Source organism: Mus musculus, chromosome 11, assembly GCF_000001635.26.
Source record: "Mus musculus strain C57BL/6J chromosome 11, GRCm38.p6 C57BL/6J".
NCBI classification, from domain to species: Eukaryota; Metazoa; Chordata; class Mammalia; order Rodentia; family Muridae; genus Mus; species Mus musculus.
In genome coordinates, this window is record NC_000077.6 from 107549873 (window position 1) to 107567339 (window position 17467).

Consider the following 17467-nt stretch of genomic DNA (forward strand, 5'->3'; position numbering starts at 1 on the left):
GTGCTGGTATGTTTAAGACCTAATGGCCTCACACATCCTAGGAAAAGTGCAGAACCATTGAGCCATATCCTTAGTCCCTTCTATTTTTCCAAAGCCGAATAGTAAATGCCTGATAGTACTTTAGAACAAAAATGATAGTGTTAAGTTCTGTGTTGCTCAGGGGGTTTGACGACTCAGTCATCACTTCTGATCATATATGGTGTGTAAATTTATTGTTTTATTTATCCCATGTAATACGTTGGATCTGTGTGTGTGCCTGAGAGAGATAGAGTGGGGGGCGCAGGAAGGGAATCACTATAGTTTCTTTGGCTGGCTAAGTAGGCAAGGCTGACCTTGAACTCCTGATTGCTGTGATTAAAGTTATGTCTGGTGTAATGCCTTGGATTTAAAGGACTCTTTTTGTTTTGTTTTGTTTTGTTTTTTTTGTTTTTTTGAGACAGGGTTTCTCTGTGTAGCCCTGGTTGTCCTGGAACTCACTCTGTAGACCAGGCTGGCCTGGAGAACTCAGAACTCTGCCTGCTCTACCTCCCAAGTGCTAGGACTAAAGGCGTGCGCCACCACTGCCCCGCTAAAGGACATTTTTAAAAAAAAAATTATTTATTATATACACTGTACACTGTAGCTGTCTTCAGACACTCCAGAAGAGGGAGGCAGATCTCATTATGGATGGTTGTGAGCCACCATGTGGTTGCTGGGATTTGAACTCAGGACCTTCGGAAGAGCAGTTGGTACTCTTACCCACTGAGCCATCTCTCCAGCCCGCTAAAGGACATTTTTATATTAGTGAACAGTTCGTGCTGTGTACCAGGGAGAGAGAAGCTTGTTATGGTTTTTAACCATTTTCTCAACTTAATGATACCTTATTGTGGTTGCTTTAGAGAAATATAAGTAATTATGGTCAATTGGCTTATTGTATACTTATTTACCCCCCAACACATTTGGGCATTTAGATTTTGAAGTTCTCATCATCTTTTCGTATCTAGTACATCTTTTTCAGAATAAGCTATACTCCCCAGCCCTTCACGCGTGAAATATACAGTTGCCACTTTGCCCTTAAAATACAATAAGGGGGTGGGAACTTGGGAAAGGGAGGTGGACAGAGCTCCAGAGTCTTCTAACACACAGCACTTCCACTTGGGTTGAAACTCAGCAGTGCCTATTTTAATTTTAATTTTTGGCAGAGCAAATAGAGAGTTTTAAATTTGTTTTCAGCGTGTGGATGGAGGCATATTCTTGTCTCAGACCTCTCAGTTTGAACTCTCCTCTTGTTTTGTTCGAAACAAATAGGTAGTTCTGTGGGTCGGAGCCACAGATCTGTTTTCTGCCCCAGAAGTGTTTACTTGTAGTTTAAAACATGAGTACTTACAGAGTAGGTTATCTTGTGGGGCTACTGTTCTCAGCCTGAATTGGCTGGAGACATTTTTTCCACAGTCTCCACACATGCAGACAAGTATTATTGTTCAAAGGGAAGCTGCTGGTTGGCCACCAAGCAGCTCGGTACACGAAGTATTCTAAAATGGGAAATACCAGGGGCTCGAAGGTTACTATAGAGGAGAAGACTGTCTTTGAGCCGAGTGAAGACATGGCTTTTTTGGCTGTCTTTTGGCTGATAAGCTTGGGTTCTATTTTTAGGTAAGGTTGTATTGTGGAGGAGTCAGTTAATACAGTCTGGTAGCTCTCTATTAGCTATTACCTTTTGCCGTTGGTAGTAAGAAATTTCATCTTCAGATAGCTTGAGTGAATTCAGTCATCACTGTCTTTAAAGTCTGCACATATATCCAGACTGTCCAGTTTCAGTGCCTTGGGGATCAATGCTAAAGACCATGCGAAGCCAATCCTGCTTGTGGAGGGCCTTGGGAAACTCTAAAGTCGGCAGCACATGCGCTGCAGAGCTGGCTCAGTGGTTAAAGTCTCTTGCAGAGGACCTGGGTTCAGGTCTCATCACTTAGAGTCTTCTGTTCCAGGGGGTCCAACACTCTCTTCTGATCTCTGGTCACTAGGAATGTATGTGACACACAGACAGACATATACTCCTACACATAAAATAAAAAAGTCTACAAAAGAGTTATTTATTTATTTATTTATTTATTTATTTATTGGTTGTTTTTTTTGAGACAGGTTTTCTCTGTGTTGTCCTGGCTGTCCTGAAACTTACTCTGTAGACCAGGCTGGCCTTGAACTCAGAAATCCACCTGCCTCTGCCTCCCAAGTGCTGGGATTAAAGGCATGCACCACCACCGCCCGGCTTAGAAAATTTTTTTTAAACTACAGTGTTTTCATGAAAAGCTAAGACTAGCACACAGGAATTCTCAGGGAAGTTGTCTTAAGTCTTATAAATGCACCTGTGTTCTCTGTTTAGGTAGATTTGACATTAACATGAATGCAAATCAGCCTGTAATTGCCTGTCACTCAAATCCAAATGCAGGCCCAGTGCAAGAAATAAGATTCATAGAGTTGTTTATTTTCATAAACTTAGGTAAACATACTTGCAAATGTAATTGGATTGCTAAGTCGTATTTTGAAATGTTTTCTGGAAGAGAAGTGTAATGTGGAGAGAGTGGCCACAATGAGCTTGCTGGTCCCTTCAGTGTGTGGGTGTGTCCAGGTGTGTCCAGTGGGTGTGTCCCAATGGCCTCTGAATCATGAGCTCACCGCAGCACGACCCCTGCTCTGGCCACCGCAGGGCTGCCTGAGATAAGAATCCGGAATCTGATGATCAGTGTTCTTTTTGACTACCACTGATATAGCATGAAGACTGCTTGCATATATGTTACATTCGTGTTGTATGATGTACGTACATACAGTAGATACATACATATATGTAAATACTTACGTGATATTCTTGTATATATATTTGTTATGCTTTCAGTTACCTGAAAGAAATTGCAAGTTTCCAATTTAAATCAAAAGCCTTATCAACTTGTTCATGCTTGTAGACATACTGGATTCCTTTCCCTAAGATCAGGAAGTCTGGTGAAACAAACTTGTCTTGCTTTTGAATAAAAAACCTGATTCATCATATATAGATAGCACACACGTGTATATCTAATTAAAAGTTTTAGTGTGTGTATGCATGTGCATGTGCAGAGGTCAAAGGACACCTTTGTGGAAGTTGACTCTCTCGTTCTACCTTTGCGTGGGCCCTGCAGAGCGACCTCAGGCTGGCAGGCTTGTGCAGTGAGTACAGTTACCCACTGAGCCCCCTCCCTTCTTCATCGTCTCTTGCACTGACCCTGCCCTGAAGTGTGAACGACTGAGTTTATCTCTGTGCCACACTTTCGGTTGTCTTATCACATCTGAATTGGCCTTTTCACTTTTCACCCTGCTTTGTGGAAATACACCTTATGGTGGAAGTGTTCTTGTAAACACAGCCTGTCAGGTGTATTTATAAATAATACAGTTTAAAAAATCACGCATGTATATGGTAAGTTAAATTGAGCAACACTTGAGTGTGTGTGTGTGTATATATATATATATATATATATATATATATATATACACATATATATGTGTGTGTGTGTATTTATATATGGCTAAAATAAAAAAGGGACTGGAGAACTAGCTGGCTCAGTGGTTAAGTGCATTTGTTTCTCTCCAGGAGGACCTGAGTTTGGTACCTAGCACCCACATTGGGTGGCGCACAGCTGCCTGTAACTTCAGCTCTTCTGGCTTCTGTGGGTAACTGCACACATGTGGCATTTACACAGACAAATGACATGTGCCATTTAGTTTTGGAAGGCCTCTGGTCCTAAAGTGTAAGTAGAAATGGAGGGGGGAGTTCAGCAGGCAGGGCAGGTGAAGTAGACGTTGGATGCCTGTTCTGCTCTGCAGTGACCAGAAGCATCTGTGACAAGCTACTGTCCAACTGTGGATTATCAGTCTTAGACATTAGTCTTAGTCTGTTTTTTGTTTTGTTTTGTTTTTTTTCGAGACAGGGTTTCTCTGTATAGCCCTGGCTGTCCTGGAACTCACTTTGTAGACCAGGCTGGCCTCCAACTCAGAAATCCGCCTGCCTCTGCCTCCTGAGTGCTGGGATTAAAGGTGTGCGCCACCACGCCCGGCGGCGTCTTTTTTTTTTTTTTTTAAAGGTTTATGTATTTTATGTATATGGGTACATTGTATGTATCTGTCTTCAGACACACCAGAAGAGGGCATCGGATCCCATTAACAGATAGATGGTTGTGAGCCACCATGTGGTTGCTGGGAATTGAACTGACGACCTCTGAAAGAGCAGTCAGTGCTCTTAAAACTTCTAAGCCATCGCTCCAGCTCCAGACATTTAGTCTTATGGTCAGGCTGGAGAAAGTTTTGGTTTGTTGATTTAAAAAAAAATATTATTTATTTTTATTTATACAAGTACACTGTAGCTATCTTCAGACACACACCAGAAGAGGGCATCAGATCCCATTACAGATGGTTGTGAGCCACCATGTGCCTGCTGGGAATTGAACTCAGGACCTCTGGAAGAGTAGCCAGTTCTCTTAACCACTGAGCGGTCTCTCCAGCCCCAGTTTGTTGATCTTTTATTTTCTGTTTTGTTTATTTATTGTGTGTGTTTTGAGACACGGTTTCTCTGTGTAGCTCTGGCTGTCCTGGAGCTCACTTTGTAGACCAGGCTAGCCTCGTACTCAACAGAAAACTGCCTTCTCTGCTTCTTCTGGGGTCTGAGGTGTGCGTTACCACTGCGTGGCTAAACTTTGCTCTTTTATCTCTGGTTAGTTTTATTTTCTCATTTTCTTTTTCTTTCCTTATGTTTGAGACAGAATTTCATGTAATCCAGGTTGGCTTTGAACTGTAGCTGTGGGAAACCTTGAATTTTTTTTTTTTTTTGAGACAGGGCTTTTCTATGTAGTCCTGGCTATCCTTGAACTCACAGAAAACCACCAGACTCTCTGCTTCCTGAAGTTGGGATTATAGACATGTGCCACTGCCTAGAGAACAGGCTTATTTAGATTTACTTTGTTTTATGTATGTGACTGTTTTCTCTGTATGTGCACTCCATGCATGTCTGATGCATGCTTTTGGAGACAGAGGAGGTCTCTGGATCCCCGAGAGTTGGAGTTACAGATGGTGTGAGCTGCTGTGTGTACTGGGAGCCCCCATCCTCTGCAGGGGCACTGAGTGCTGAATCATCTCTCCATCCCTAGACTTGAACCTTCGATCCTCCTGCCTCTGCTTCTTGGGTACCGGAGTTACAGACATGTGTCTCCGTGTCGGTTCTAGGTATTGAACTCAGGACTTGATGAATGCCAGGCAGGCACTCTACTCCCAAGTTTCCCATTTCCCAGATGAGGAAGTGTAGGCCTGGAGAAACTGCCTCGCCTGCCCCAGGTTATGTGACTCAGTAGTAGTGTGAAAGCCTTAACCTGCAGAGGCTCAGGTCAGGCCATTTGGTCTATGGCTCTGTCTGATTGAGTTACCAGATGCTGGGAATAGGATTCAGACACTTCTGCAATGATATAGCAATTGCTAATTTGTTCTTGTGATTTTGTTTGTCATGTGTGTTTTGGAGACAGGGTAGTGACGTATGGCCCAGATCAAATCGGGCCTTAAGTCAGAGTGCCTCCGTCACTCGAGGGGGGTTACAGATGTGTGCCAGCACAGCTGGCGATCTGTGATATTTAAAAGCTGTTCTCTCTTTTTCAGAAATTATAAAGAGCTCTGATGGGCTATTTGGGTGTTACCCAGTGCAGTGAACTGCAGGTGAGTAGAGATGGCTTAGGAGAGCATTCCTGAGGAGACAAGGCTCAGGAAGCCTGAGGAAGGGATGCGGGAGAGGCTTCAGCTCATCTTTTCCTTTTGTTAATTTTTTTTTTTTTTTGGTTTTTCGAGACAGGGTTTCTCTGTATAGCCCTGGCTGTCCTGGAACTCACTTTGGTAGACCAGGCTGGCCTTGAACTCAGAAATCCGCCTGCCTCTGCCTCACGAGTGCTGGGATTAAAGGCGAGTGCCACCACGCCCGGCTCCTTTTGTTAATTTTTAATGTACAAAGGAATGGGTTTCATGGTGACATTTTTTTCTTTTCTTTTTTTTTAATGGTTTTAGAGTTTTATTGTAGAAAGGCAGGGGGAAGGAGAGACGGTAGAAAGAGAGAGGCCGGCCATGGCCACGTGGAGAGAGGGGGAAAGTGAGAGAGAGGAGTGCTAGAGATGAGAGTATAAGGTGGAAGCTTAAAAAGCTCATGGTAACATTCTTTTTGACATTTTTTTATACCTATGTGTCATTGTACCTTGGCCATGTTTGGAGACTTCATCTTGATAAGAGTGTCTGGCTAGAAAGATGGCATGGGGCAAGGTGGAGCGATGCACAGCTGGGTCAGACAGATGATCTGGGGTTGGAGGGCCTAATGGACCTGGCTACTTCAGGACAGATTGGACAGAACCAGCTCTTGAGGTACTGCCTGCCGCTCTGTCAGTGTTATGTGGCGACAGCAAGGAATGGGGTTCTTCTTGGACTTGTATTCTGAATGAGTTATGGCCCAGAGGCTCAGTTTTGTCTCGTGATCAGAACTGGAGAGATCTACCAGCTTCTATGTCAGCGTTCTTAAGTGCTGACTGCCCTGTGTTCTGAAGGCCAAATATTGAATTGCTTTCTCTTTATGTTGGATCATGACTGTGTGCATATACACTCATACATATACACACTTGTATAAAATGCATAATATATATTCTGTACATGCTCAGTCTGGAGGATTTAGATACTGAGAATATACCAAAAGACACAAAAGGTGGGGCTGGAGAGACGGCTCAGTGGTTAAGAGCACTGACTGCTCTTCCAGAGGTTCTGAGTTCAATTCCCAGCAACCACATGGTTTCTCACAACCATCTGGAATGGGGTCTGAAGAGAGCAATGGTGTACTCATATACATAAAATAAACAAATAAATCTTTAAAAAAAGTTTAAAAAATATTAAAAAAGAAAGAAAGATAAGGTGGGACTTTTCTTCTAACTGTTACACTGTTGTTGTTGTTGTTTTTTTTTTAAAGAGAAACCCTGTCTATTATATCTAAGTACACTGTAGCTGTCTTCAGATGCACCAGAAGAGGGCGTCAGAATTCATTAAGGATGGTTGTGAGCCATGTGGTTGCTGGGATTTGAACTCAGGACCTTCAGAAGAGCAGTCAGTGCTCTTAACTACTGAGCCATCTCTCTAGCCCCCCCCCCTTTTTTTTTTTTTTGAGACAGGGTTTCTCTGTATAGTCCTGGCTGTCCTGGAACTCACCCTGTAGACCAGGCTGGCCTTGAACTCAGAAATCTGCCTGCCTCTGTCTCCCACTTGCTGGGATTAAAGGCATTCGCCACCACGCCCGGCTTACACTGTTTTTATAGTACTATCAGCCTTTCAAATTATTTATGTTTTGCTGAAATGACTATTTCCTAAAGTCAGTTAGACAATTTTTTTTGGTCTATTATCTTGGTCTTTGATGTTAAAATAGGAATGCTACAGAGCCAGGTATATATATCTTATTTACCTACCTATTTATTTATTGTCTATGAGTGCTCTAACTACATGTATGCCAGGTATATATCTTATTTACCTATTTATTTATTTATTGTCTATGAGTGCTCTAACTACATGTATGCCAGGTATATATCTTATTTACCTTTATATTTATTTATTTATCTATCTATTTATTTATTTATTTAATGTCTATGAGTGCTCTAACTACATGTATGCCAGCATGTCAAAAGAGGGTGTCAGATCCCATTACAGATGGTTGTGAGCCACCATGTGGTTGCTGGGAATTGAACTCAGGACCTCTGGAAGAGCAGTCAGTGCTCTTAACTGCTGAGCCATCTCCCCAGACCCTGGTGTATATCTTAATCTCAGCAATCAGGAGGCTGAGGCAGGAGGGTGGGAATTCAAGGCTAGTTTTGACTGTATAGCACGTTGTAGGCCAGTGTAGGCCATATGAAACTCCATTTCAAAAATCTCCAAGTCTATATCTCTCTGTATCTCTGAGTCACTGTTGTGTTTCCTTGTTTTCTCATGCATTGCTGGGGATTAAACGCAAGCCTTGTGCATTGCCCATCGAGGGCTTTACTGTAACTGTACCTCTAGCTCCTGTGTTCTCCAGGAGGCCACTAGCACTATGAACTTTGATTTTGGCTTTGGGATGCCCTTGGGCTGTGAGCACACAGGACTCATCTCTGTCACTGGGCTTTAAACTTACTTTCCACGTCTTTTCAACAGTCGTATTCTGCTAGGCATATGCTTCTGTTAGGTATAAGCTTGAGGTCTTTTTAGTTTTGTTTTAAGAGAGACTTTTGCAGTAAAGCCCAGGCTGCCTTCAGACTTCGGCCCCTCCTCCTCTGCCTCTCCTGAGTATTACTGGGATTACAGAGCGCACTGCACTGCTCCACTGGCTTTCTCTCTGTTTCATTGTCCTCAGGCTTCCTGGCCCTTGGTTCTCTGATGTGTTCCCATGTCTGTCCTTTACCTTCAGCAGTCCACCACTGAGTCAGAAGAGTGTTCTTGTGACTCCTGGAGACATGAACACAGCGTGTATACTGCGAAGTTTGCAGTAACATGTGGCATTAACACATAGTTGTCTTGAGTATGTGTGCATTTAGTGTGGTTTGTCTGCTGTGGAGATGGTTGGAAGTCTATGTGGCATGAATTATTGGCCATTGAAAAACTATGGTAGCCAGGCAGTGGAGACATATGACTTAATCCTAGCACTCAGAGCCAGTAGCAGGGGGATCTCTGTGAGTTTGAGGCCAGCCTGGTTTACAAAGCAACCACCAAGTCAACACAGAGAAAACCTACCTCAAAACACTAAAAAGACAAAACAAAACAACACAACTTAAGAAAAAAAAGAAAGAAAGACAGGCAGACAGACTAAGATGGAGAAGGGCACGGAGGTCCTGTCTGTAACCTTGGGGCTTGGGGAGACTAGAGAGTTACTAGAGTAACTAGAGTTACTAGAGTAGTGTTACTAGAGTAACTAGAGTTAACTAGAGTAACTAGAGTAACTAGAGTTAACTAGAGTAACTAGAGTAACTAGAGTTAACTAGAGTTAACTAGAGTAACTAGAGTTAACTAGAGTAACTAGAGTAACTAGAGTAACTAGAGTTAACTAGAGTAGAGAGTTATTAGCTGAAGCCTCTTGAGCTGTCTATGAAATCTCAAGCTACCCTGAGATGCTGTTTCATAATCTAATAAAAAACTGCCACTAGAAAGGCTGAGGCAGGAGGATTGACCCTGTTTTAAAAACAGGAAAAATGGAAAACTGAGGTGGAGGTAGTGGTGGTGATCTCGACCAGGAGAGCACACAAGCTCTGGGTGAGCGCACCGCAGGGGAGCAGCAGACAGCTCTGCTCTTGTAGCTGCCTGGCGCTAGCTCAGGCCCTTGTTTCCTGGGGGGACTGCAGCTTGCTTTTCCTTTTACATTTAGTGTGTGTGTGTGTGTGTGTGTGTGTGTGTGTGTGTGTGTGTGTGTGTGTGTGAGAGAGAGACAGATCCTCTTCAGCTGGAGTTGCAGGTCCTTGTCAGCTACCTGACATTGGTGCTGGGATTAGAACTCTGGTCCTCTGCAGAGCAGAGCATGCTCTGAACTTCTGAGCCATCTTTCCAGCCCCCGGAGCTTTCTTAGTGTTGAAATTGTTCAGTGTTTGGGTTTATTACCCATAAATAGTTGTTTTTCTTCTTGACATTCTGTTTCGAAATGTTCATACTTTAAATTAATTGTAATTTAATATTGTATTAATATGTAATAATTTGATGCTTTGAAAACTTACTGGGTGTTGATGAACATTTCATGTTATAAATTTCATAATTTTAAGCTGAGTGTGTTGGCGCACGCCTTTAATCCCAGCACTTGGGAGGCAGAGGCAGGCGGATTTCTGAGTTCGAGGCCAGCCTGGTCTATAGAGTGAGTTCCAGGACAGCCAGGGCTACACAGAGAAACCCTGTCTCGAAAAACCAAACCAAACCAACCAAACAACAACAACAAAAAATTATATTAATGAGTGTTTTATAGATTTTGATGTATATTATTTTACAGTAGCACCAAGGGTGTCATGCCAGTTTACATAGCTAGCAAATACAGATTTTCCAGTTGCAGTGTAAGTTTGATAGAAGCCCATTGTCTTGTAACCTTGCTTTCTGGTTTAGTAGTATAGAAGGGCTCTTGGAGCTCATTGACCTTTACTGTTGTGTTTACCTATTCGAGTCATCTTTGTCCTGTTCTGTTGCATTGTTACACAATCAAAATTGATGTGGCTTTGCATGGAAAGGCAAGCATAACCAGCTAGTAGATAATTGTTGGGAGGGTAGCCAGGCTGAGCTGAGTGAAAAAGCTTGTGATGAGGATACAGTCTGAGTGCGTGAGGCAGTGGGATTGTGGTCGGAGGGGACGGTCGGTGATTCCAAGTTTGAGCTTACAAGCACTTACTGGACATGTGTACGCAGACTTCAGCTATCCTGGAGGCATGCGTGGGGGCGGAGGGTGGGGGGGTGGGGGGGTGCCTGAGGGTCGGGTGGCCGAAGCAGGAGGGCTTGAGCTTCTGATGCCCCTTGTGGCTGAGGAGAGTCCTGTGGTGCGACATCCCTAACTCATCCATGAGGTGCCGCCTGTGCCTCAGCGCACTCTGAGTCCTGCTGGAAGGAACTGACCGTCTTGTTAAGAGGATACGAGCGCCAAGGAATGAAAGAGCGGATGAGAATGAGGTGGGGCTTCCAGTGGGGCATTGGGTGAACTGCTTGGGGATTTGGGGCAGCCTTCTTGGGATATTGGGGGACATTCCAGCCTGAGGGGGTCATATGTAAGTCCTATGCAGCCGGAGAGAAACAGAAAGAAGAGGGTGTGGAAGGAAGCCTGGTAGAGTGGGAATGGGTGGCTTGGGATGCATATCCTAATCACATGCATCGTGGGATAGAAGTGGAGCGGGGTGATAAGCGATGCTGTCCGTGGTTGGGATTGGGCAAGGGGATGGACTGGAGGGGGCAGGAGGGTATTAGAGACTGGTTGGATTCGTGACTAGTCCGATTCGTGACTAGTTGGATTCGTGGCAGTTGAAGGAGGTTGATGAGGGCTTGGATTAAGTTGGTGGTTTTGGAAAGGAGTGGTGTATTTTGGAGAGTGATGGAGGAGAGGTGGTGACTGGTAGGTGGGGGAGGGAAGGCGGTCCAGTAGGAGGTCCTGAGTTAGGTGACACTGGTTATGTTGGGAGCCTCAAGAAGTAGACATGGCCATAGATTCCATGGAACATTTCCTTCTCTTCCTCACCCTAAAAATTCAGACGGCCCTCAACCCAGTGTCGGTGAGAGAATGATGGGTTTTTAATCTAGACATTCTTTTTTTTTTTTTTTTTTTTGGTTTTTCGAGACAGGGTTTCTCTGGTAGCCCTGGCTGTCCTGGAACTCACTCTGTAGACCAGGCTGGCCTCGAACTCAGAAATCCGCCTTCCTCTGCCTCCCAAGTGCTGGGATTAAAGGCGTGCGCCACCACGCCCGGCTTAGACATTCTTATTATGTAAAGCTGTGGACATAAGAGATGTGGGGAGAGGAGTGCATGAGTGCCCAGCTCTTCAATCTAAGCCATCTTTGCTTCTCTGTCACCTACAGTAAGCCATGCCATGGAAGTGATTCCATGACCCCAGACTGTGTGTAAGCAAAGTAGCATGGTTTGGTTTCTGTTCTTCCAGAAGACAGTTACACACACACACACACACACACACACTCTTCCAGAAGACAGTTAAACACACACACACACACACACACACACACACACACACACACGCATGCAGTTTAGTTACTTTATGTGTCTAGTGTTTTCATTGCATTTATATCTGTGTACCATGTGTGTGCCTGGTGCCCACAGAGGTCAGAAGAGGGTATCAGGTCCCCCGGAACTGGAGCTATAGAAGGTTTTGAGCCATTATGAGGGTGCTAGGGACTGAACTCAGGTCTTCTGCAAGTTCTCTTAACCACTGGGCTATCACTGCAGCCCTGGTCTTAGATGTATTAAGTGCGCGTGAGAGAGCACCCGAGTAGAGGCGCTACAGAGGGGAGGAACCTGGGTGCAGGCCAGGAGAAGACATGCAGAATTCCTCGTTGCTTCAGCTTTGTCTTGAGCCAAGTCTCCCGAGACTCCAGGCCCTTTTGTTTTTGCCACAATAAAACTTTTTCCTTGTTGAAAATTATAAAGGATAGACGAATTGAGAGAAACTACAATAGTACCACCCAGAGCTTCCCATTTATACGTTTAATAAACATTTGGAGTAATTTCATACTTACAGAGGAGGTGGAGATGTAGAACACAGTTCTCTTGTAAGCTTCATCAACCCCCTCCCCTCCCTGTCCCCCGTGAGCGGCTCCAGTTTCCATGGCACCTTTGTCAGACCTGAGGAACATTGCTTCCATTTAGCAGCTTCCCTTCCCTTCCCTTCCCTTCCCTTCCCTTCCCTTCCCTTTCTCCCTTTCTCCCTTTCTCCCTTTCTCCCTTTCTCCCTTTCTCCCTTTCTCCCTTTCTCCCTTTCTTTTTGACAGGGTCTTTTCATGTGTCCCTGGCTGACCTGAAATTCAGTATATAAACTAGACTGGCTTTAAATTCACAGATCCTCCTGACTTTGCCTCTCAAGTGCTGGCATTAAAGGTGCGTACCACCACATCCATCCCAATGCACTATTCCTTCTTAATTGAAGGTTTATTTATTTTTATTTTCTGTGACTACGTGTTTTGCCTGCATGTATGTCTGTGCATCATGTACATATAATGCTTACATAGCCAGAGGAGAGCATTGGGTCCCTTAGAAATGAAGTTAACTGCCAGATGTGCCACCGTGTGGGTCTGAGAATAGAACCTGGGACCTCTGGGAGAGCACCTCTCACTCTTAGCCACTGAGCCGTCACTCCTGCCTCCAATACACTCTTCTTGTTTGTTTGTGAGATAGAGTCTCGATATGGCACTGTGACTGGCCTGGAATTCTGTGTAGACCAGACTGGCCTGCAACTCAGAGATCTGCCTGCCTTTGCCTCCTGAGTGCTGGGATTAATGTGTGCTCCACAATGCCTGCCAGCATTCTTGTTTTAATGAGGAAGTTGTCTCTTTCATTTTGCTTTGGTCTTTAAGAAGCTCAGCTACTTTGAACCATCTTAGTTGCATGCCTATATGGATAATCTGAAAGGAAAAACTACAAAGGAAGCGGTTTTATAACAGTAAAATGCAGACATACTAGGTAATGATATAGAAAGGGGTTTAGCGAGAAATCCTGGGTTGGCCTCCCACCCATGATCTCCTTGGCAATTGTCTGCTGGTGTGGCCCACCATAGCCAGCCAGAAAAGTTTGTGTTACTGTAAAAATGTCATTGAGGTGGTTAGTACACCCCAGTGATCCCAGCTCTCAGGAGCCTAAGGCAGGAGGATCTGGGATTTGGAGCTAGCCTGGGTGACATAGTAAGTTCCAGGTTATCCTGGGCTACAGACCCCATCAGAAAAGTAGCCATCTTTGCTAGAGTTCATTCTTTAAATGTGTGTGTGGGTGCTTGTGTTGTTGTGCTGAGCGGAGGTGAACGGACAACTTTGCCTTTGGTTTCCTCTCCACATTTACGTGGAATCAAATTGGCGCTACCAGGCCTTCAGGTGTCCATCTTGCTCCCCGGAAGTTCCTTGTTGAGCTTTCTTGCTTCTTAGTGTGGGTGTGTTTTTATTCACTGACAGCGGTGTTAACATGGTTTCGGGGGAGACTCAGACTCTTTAGGAAATAATTTGGAATCACTGAAACAAGGTTATCTCTAGAGGTGCTAGCAATTTTGAAAATTGAGCTAAGGAAAAGTCAGTGATGGGTGGAAAAAAGAATCTCAGTTTTAGCTTGCAAATAAACCCAATCCTTACCAAAACAGATCAGAGAAGGGCCTTCGGGTTTCTTTCATATATTTAAAAGATTTTTTGTGGTCCTGATGTTGTGGCTTATGCCTGTAATCAAGAGGCTAAGACAGGAAGATTGCTGTGAGAGTCTACTATCCTGTGCTACATACACAATGAGTTCTTGGCTAGTCTGAGTTATGGCATATGAGAGCCTATCTTAAATAAATGAAACACACAAAAAAATAAAACATATATTTTTAAAAGATTTATTTTATGTAAATGAGTCCTCTGTCTATATGCCAGAAGAGAGCATCAGATCCCAGGATAGATGCTTGTGAGCCACAATGTGGCTGCTGGGAATTTAACTCAAGACCTCTGGAAGAGCAGGCAGTAGTACTCTAACCGCTGAGCCATCTGTCCAGTCCTAAAGTAGTTTTCTTTGCTGTACTTAAAATCTATTTGGAGTTTAGAAGCATTATCTCTTTGTGAAAGAAGGAGTTTAAAATAGAATGCGGTTGATAAACTTGATTTCTTCTAATACTCTCCCAGAGGCGTAGTCTCTCCCAATGCCTCTTGTATGGTTAGCAGCTAAAACATTCTTTTTTTTTTTTAAGATAATTTAAAAAAAATATTTATTTATTATTATATGTAAGTACACTGTAGCTGTCTTCAGACACTCTAGAAGAGGGAGTCAGATCTCATTACGGATGGTTGTGAGCCACCATGTGGTTGCTGGGATTTGAACTCTGGACCTTCGGAAGAGCAGTCGGGTGCTCTTACCCACTGAGCCATCTCACCAGCCCTAAAACATTCTTTTTATATTAGTTATTGTGTGTGCATGTGAGTTTGTGTGCATGCACAAACACACATAATCAATGAACAATTTGCTGAGAACTTACTCCGCCATGTGAATCAGATCATCAGGATTGAGCTATCTCACTGCTCCTTGCATTTTCTTTGTTTTTTTTTCCTTTCTTCTTCCCTTCCTCTCCTTCCCTCTCCTCCCTCCCTCCCTCCTTCCTTCTTTCCTTCCTTCCATGTATGTATGCTCAGTGATTTTTATGTTTTAGAGAAAAATGCAAGCCTAGTTGAATAGTAAGTATATTACTGTAAATAAAATTTTGTTTTGCTGGGTGCCCGTGTATTTCATAAAACCATTACAGATTCCAGTCTGGGCAAAACAGATGACATAGAAGCTGATACTGCATTCCTTCCTAGGGCTGGTATTCTAGTGACAACTGAATGCATACATGACAGTGCTGGGAATGCCTGGTATTTTAGTTACTCTAGGTCATTTCTTTCGACAGTTCAACTAAAGTTCTTTTTCCTTTTCTTTTTCTTTCTTTTTTAAGATTTATTTATTATACATAAGTACACTATAGATGTCTTCAGACACACCAGAAGAGGGCATCGGATCTCATTACGGATGGTTGTGAGCCACCCTGTGGTTACTGGGATTTGAACTCAGGACCTTCGGAAGAGCAGTCAGTGCTCTTAACCGTTGAGCCATCTCTCCAGCCCCCTCAACTAAAGTTCTTATAGTTTTAGTGAATGTGGTGGTTATTCTAGAGATAAAAATGGCAGAAACACAACACCTATTTATATACATAAGAGGTGTATTGGGCATTTAAGTATTTTACATATAATCCAAGGTAATAGATACCAGAGGCTTAATAATTCTGATGGAAGGCAGGCTGGTTTGAGGCGGTCACTGAGAGCAGGGCAGGTTGTCGCTAGGTCGAGAGAGAAGCTGAGGAGAATGCTGTGGGTAGGTCAGTGGTGTTGCCAGAGGCCTGACTGTATTTGGGGTCTGTGTGTACGGTGTTGAGAATGGTAAGGTTTTGCCAGATTGTGAGTGACCCAAGTGCCGAGGAATGAGCTTGGACATTACTAGGTGGACATCTTAGAATCTTGTGCCCCCCTGGGTGTGGGCAATGCTCTTAACTTTTTTCTCTCAGAGGAATTGTGACAGTTGCACTATGTCGTGAGTTCCAGGACAGGGTTGCCCCGGTGCATTGTTTCTTTGGCAGACCTGATGCTTCCTGCTGTGTCTGCTGGGCCCTGCAGCTCATCGGCCAGGGAGGGTGAGAGGTTATGTGGGTCAGTCTGAATTTCTTCCTGTGGTCATAGCACACTGACTGACTTTGTAGTATAGCCTTATTGTAGGGTAATAGTGGAAATCCTATGGGCAAAATAGAGCCACATGGCTAGCTTAAAAGATGTGGATTTCAAATTTTTCCAGTAGTTCTTCTCTTTAAAATGTTTATGTTCTTTGTTTTGTAAAGAAACTTAAACATATTTACTATGACCACACCTATTAAACTTTTTTATTTACTCTGACCAAAGTCCAACTATCAATAGGTTTCTTACATTTATTGTTTATGTGTGTGTATGTATATATGTGTGAGTGGACATGCCTGTATGCATGTATGTGGGCAGGTGCAGTCATGGCATGCACACGGAGGCCAGAGGACAACTTGGAGGAGGTAGTTCTCTCTCTCCACCATGTGAGGCCCAGAGTTTGAACTCACGTCTTAGGTTTGGCAGCAAATGCTGTTGAGCCAGCCTTACCAGCCCTACTTGGGACTGGATGGTCTTGAATTCTGCTCTGCAGCTGAGAGTGTGTTTGAACTTCTCATCTTCCTGCCTCCCCCTCCTGAGTGCTGGGACTACAGGTGTGTGTCATCTTGCCCAGTTTCATATGATGTTGGAAATCAAACCCATGAATGCTAGGCAGGCCACTGAGTTACATCCATCATCTCCAAGAACCTTGTATAGAACTTAGTCTTTTAAGTTCTTCTATGACTTCATTGTTTATGTCTACATAGGATGTATAGTCCAAAAGGAAGATGTCTCGGGGGTTCTGATTAAGGATCAGTTATAGGTCTGGGATACAGCTCATCGATAGAGTGCTTTTCTGGCATATGTGCGGCCCTGGGTTCAACTCCCAGTACTGACATGACACCCCTGTCCCCCAACGAAGAAAAAAAGACTCAGTGAGGGCTGTTAGTAATTTCAGTGAAAGAAGAGAGGAGATTGAATATGGCTATTAGTCTTCTAAACCTTTGCAAATGCATATGGGTCCTTTATGTTAATTGTGAAGTAGGCAGTTTTGTGTTGATAGAGAGAAAGCGAAGACAGATGTCGAATCGTCCTGACTTTCGAGTGATGACATTTTGGTGATTTCTGTTGCCCCTGAGATTTGATCACAGTTGCTGTTTGCTCTTTAAATCCTAGAGGTTTTGAGATGAAAGAGCACTGGCCACACTGACAGCAGAGGTTAGTGTAAGGAATGCAACCGGTTGGTGGTGTGTGTGTGTGTGTGTGTGTGTGTAGTGTGTGCCCATGTGTGAAGGCAGAGGCTGGTGTTGGAGGTCCTCCTTAGTTGCTTTCTACATTTTTTTTCTGAGACAAAGTCTCACAGACCTGGAACTCCCTAACACAGCTGGCTATCAACGTGCGTCAGTTTTACATGAGTGCTGGGCACTCGGGTCTTCACACTTGTGTTTCAAATGCAAGAATGAGCAGAGTGAGCACTCTCCTTTGCCCCCCCTCTTGGGTTGTTTTCAGAGACAGCTCTGGACTTGTGGCATCTTTCTGCTTCAGCCTCCTAAATTCTGGGATTACAAACATATGCTACCACACCTAGTAATGTTTT

General features: G+C 43.9%; 1 protein-coding gene across 6 annotated transcripts in view; it reads left to right on the top strand.

The window, feature by feature from the left end:
- Helz (helicase with zinc finger domain) overlaps positions 1–17467 on the top strand; it is a 146864-nt gene that overhangs the window by 2910 nt on the left and 126487 nt on the right. For 3 of the 6 annotated variants that reach the window (XM_006534505.4, XM_006534504.1, NM_001368755.1), the window contains exon 3: positions 5647–5703. The exons of the other annotated variants lie outside the window; for them this stretch is intronic. The gene's annotated coding sequence lies outside the window, so the exon portion shown is untranslated. The remainder of the gene's footprint in view (positions 1–5646; positions 5704–17467) is intronic. 6 annotated transcript variants of the gene reach the window in all.